The sequence below is a fragment of the Pinus tabuliformis genome, chromosome 4_2 (assembly GCF_031772625.1).
Source record: "Pinus tabuliformis cultivar Carrire ecotype Pingquan chromosome 4_2, CPIR1, whole genome shotgun sequence".
Lineage (NCBI taxonomy): Eukaryota > Viridiplantae > Streptophyta > Pinopsida > Pinales > Pinaceae > Pinus > Pinus tabuliformis.
In genome coordinates this window covers 465,692,893-465,697,495 of record NC_142304.1, presented here as the reverse complement: position 1 = coordinate 465,697,495, position 4,603 = coordinate 465,692,893, and positions in this window count along the sequence as shown.

Genomic DNA, 4,603 nt, shown 5'->3' with positions numbered 1-4,603 from the left:
AAAGCGCACTTCCCTCCCCTTAAATTGTTCCATCGATGTTATTCAATAGGTGATTCGAGGATCAGATAGGAACTCTGAAAACTCGGGATCGAGCGATCATGCATTTACCTATATTGAATCGGTTCGGTCCAGTTTCAAATATTTGTTCCAACAACGAATCTTCGGAACCCTATTTTTTTTGAAAGGATGATGGATGAAAAATTGTCCCCAATTCATCGTATACCTTTTGATCATATAGGGTGCTCGGAAATGGTCGAAATAGTGAAATAGGAGGATCCCTTGGACTACTACGAAAAACACCATCAGATTTTAGAGTAGCACGATCTAATTCAAAAATTTCACCTAATTGAGCACGTCTAGCGTATTTTTTAACTATAGCAGGATCACCAAAACTGACCCTGTCAAGTCCACCACCATAGAACTCAACAGTTACACCTACTTGTTCAACACTATACTTTGATTCTGCCCTCCTAAAAGGAACATCGGCTTTCACAATTCCTTCTTTGTCCACCAGAACTACTGGAAATGTTTCGAAAAAGGTAGGCATACGACGTACAAAAAGCTCATTTCCCTCCTTATCTTTGAAGATAGGGTGTCTTAACCAACCAACAGTTATTCCATCTCCATTGTCCATTGCACCTGCTCTGAATAACCCCCACTTAGCTGGATTATTACCCGAGCCTTCTTCCAAGATCTCGTAAGAGGGAATTTCATTTATTGATTTGGTTGGCTGCTCCAAATTGAAAAATATTCTTAATGGAATACCCTTTTTATTATCTCGTGACATCAAAAATTCTGATGAGAGTGAAATAATTGAGGAATCTCTCATTTGACAAAAATAATTTATTTTCTTCTTTAAGTTCATCTTTACAAGGGGGTAATATGGATATGGATATCATACGATCTCCTATTAGCACACTGAATCATATCTATGAGATATCCGGTGTGGAGGTGGGTCAACATTTTTATTGGCAAATAGGGGGGTTTCAAGTTCATGGACAGGTACTTCTAACTTCTTGGGTTGTAATTGCTGTCTTATTAGGTTCAGCTACCATAGCTGTTCGAGATCCACAAACCATTCCTACCGGTGGTCAAAATTTTGTTGAATATATTCTCGAATTTTTTCGGGACTTGACCAGAACTCAGATTGGGGAGGAAGAATATGGTCCCTGGGTTCCCTTTATTGGAACTATGTTTCTATTTATCTTTGTTTCTAACTGGTCAGGTGCTCTTCTTCCTTGGGGAATTCTAAAATTACCTCAGGGGGAGTTAGCCGCACCTACAAATGATATTAATACTACGGTTGCTCTAGCTTTACTTACGTCAGTAGCATATTTCTATGCAAGTCTTACAAAGAAGGGGTTAGGTTATTTTGGTAAATATATTCAACCAACCCCAATACTTTTACCAATTAACATCTTAGAAGATTTTACAAAACCTTTATCACTTAGTTTTCGACTTTTTGGAAATATATTAGCTGACGAATTGGTAGTTGCTGTTCTTGTTTCTCCGGTACCTTTAATAGTTCCTATACCTGTAATGTTCCTGGGATTATTTACGAGCGGTATTCAAGCTCTGATCTTTGCAACTCTAGCTGCAGCTTATATAGGTGAATCCATGGAGGGTCATCATTAAATCACTGTCCAATCAGACAGAATATTTTCTAAGTATCGTACCAACGCATGACTTGATATGTATGGTAGAAGCAAATCAGATTTCTTAGTAAAAAGAGCTTGGTAACAAGATTTAAGATCAGTTAACTACTTCTGTCCATTAGATCTCCAGATAGAGTGGATCCGATTGGTCCATTTGTATAGAAATATGATAATAGGATCGAACAGGTTCACTAATCGGAGTTGTTTGAGTAAAGAATGTACCGGCGTAGAACGATTAAATTTTTGTTCCCATTAAGGGGAGGATTTTTTCGAACGTGTTTACTTTGTATATAGTTTGTTTCATATATTAATCCATTTATATTGATTATAAGCCTTATAGATTATATGGATTAATATCACATCTATAGATGTGATATATAATGACTTATAGGCTCTTACGCAGTCTATTCTCTCTCCGTTATAAGAATTCATATGCCCAATAAAATGGAATCTTTATTTTGAATATTATGAAGAATAAATCTTTTTATGATGAAATATTTGCATAAGGGATACCCTATTCGTTGATATTATCACTTTGATATCATCAATAAATATTTTTGTTCTTAGTTGTTCGGAAGAAATCGTTCCATAATTTTACCATTGGTGAACACTCAATAGATGAAACTGTCGTATTATCAACTATTTCCCAACCTTAGTAAGAGGAGATTACCATGGATCCCTTAATTTCTGCTGCTTCTGTTATTGCTGCTGGATTATCTGTAGGGCTTGCTTCCATTGGACCTGGCGTTGGCCAGGGCACTGCTGCGGGCCAAGCTGTAGAAGGTATTGCGAGACAACCAGAAGCAGAAGGTAAAATACGAGGTACCTTACTGCTAAGTTTAGCTTTTATGGAAGCTTTAACTATTTATGGACTAGTTGTGGCCCTAGCGCTTCTATTTGCGAATCCCTTTGTTTAATCCTGAAAAAAAAGATCCCTACACCTCGTCATTACATTAGTATTTCTCCAATAATTTACTTGTTAAACTGCAGGAGAGGCTGATCTGAATAATTAGCAAATGAATTATTCTTCCTATAACTATACTTCGGTCGGAAAGATTCATGACGCGTGCGGCAGGGAAGGGAGTGGATAGGGCAAGCAAATTCTTTTTATCCTTATAAAAGGCCTGGGACTAAGTTAAGTATCCCAAATATTATTATCCAGAACTAGATAGGATCAAATAAGAAAATAACAAAATTCTGTAGAACATATCCTTATCTATGAGGGGAGAGCGTATGAAAAATGTAATTGATCCTTTCATTTCCTTGAGTTATTGGCCTTCCGCTGGGGGTTTCGGATCAAATACCAATATTTTAGAAACAAATATAATAAATTCAAGTGTGGTGCTTAGTGTACTGATCTATTTTGGAAAGGGAGTGTGTGCGAGTTGTATATTCGAATAATATGGCTGGGCCCAACCAGCTGCACTTTGGAGATAGAAAAGTGCATAATCTCAACGAATTACTTCCGAATGGGGAATAGCGAAGAACTATAGCATTTCGTAATTGATTGGGAAATGAACTCTTAGTTTATAACAACCAATGAGGGAGGACCACTAGAATGGTTAAAGCTGAACTGTTTGAAGTCTAAGCACAACTAACTGGGTATTCTTTCCACCGTTGTGTCAAGATGAGATGGATTCAAAGGCATAGTTGGAGATTGATCCGATATATAACATTCATATCAACGGAATAATTTGATCTATTTACTGAAAAATAGTCCCAATCTCCCATCCAATTTTAGTTCCAATGCTGAACTGACGACCTAAACAGAAGGGAATTTATTCGATAGAACAAAAAGGAGGAGGCACAAATTAATTGATTGAATGGAACGATTCAATTTTCATGCGGGAAGAAGAGGAGAGAAAAGGGGAAACAAAAACAACATAAAACTTTCTTGATAATTGCAAATCCCTTTTGCTGGAAGAGCCCTTCGGAGATCTCGGTCTTTTATAAATTGATTCTAATCTTCCGTAAACGGAACGGAAAGGGCAAGCTTGGTGTGAAGGGAACGTATACGTTCCTGGGGAATAAAAAAGAACTGAGCAGGAGAGCCGAATGAATCGAAAGATTCGTGTTCGGTTTGGGAAGAGATTATGAATTCGTGAAATTTGTGAATAGATAATCTACTTTCATTAAGTAATCTATTAGATAACTGTAAACAGAAAATATTGGAGACTATTCGGAATTCGGAAGAACTATGTAAAGGAGCTATCGATCAGCTCGAGAAAGCTCGGGCTTGCTTAAGGAACGTGGAAATGATAGCGGACGAAATCCAGGTAAATGGAAACTCCCAAATAGAACGAGAGAAAGAGGATCTCCTCAATACTGCTTCTGATAATTTGGAACAATTAGAGGATCCCAAGAATGAGACGATTTACTCCGAACAGCAAAGAGCATTTGACCAGATCCGACAACAAGTTTCTCGCCAAGCTTTACGAAGAGCTATAGGAACTTTGAATAGTCGTTTGAATACTGAGTTACATTTACGTACGATCGATCACAATATTGGCCTGCTTAGAACCATGATGAACACAAATGATTAGTTGTTATAGGTCCTATTTCTCAATAGATAATTAAAAAGGTTAAGGACCTATTTCTGAACAGATAATTAATAAGTGCTAATGGGAAGTATTAGACTCGACGAAATTAGTAGTATTATACGGAAACAGATCGAACAATATAACAACGAAGTAAGAGTTGGTAATCTTGGCACCGTACTTCAAGTAGGAGATGGCATTGCTCGTATTCATGGTCTTGATGAAGTAATGGCAGGGGAATTAGTGGAATTTGGAGATGGTACAGTAGGCATTGCCCTAAATTTGGGATCGGATAATGTTGGAGCTGTATTAATGGGCGATGGCTTGATGATACAAGAAGGTAGTTCCATGAGAGCAACAGGAAAAATTGCTCAGATACCAGTAAGTGATGCGTATTTGGGTCGTGTTTTA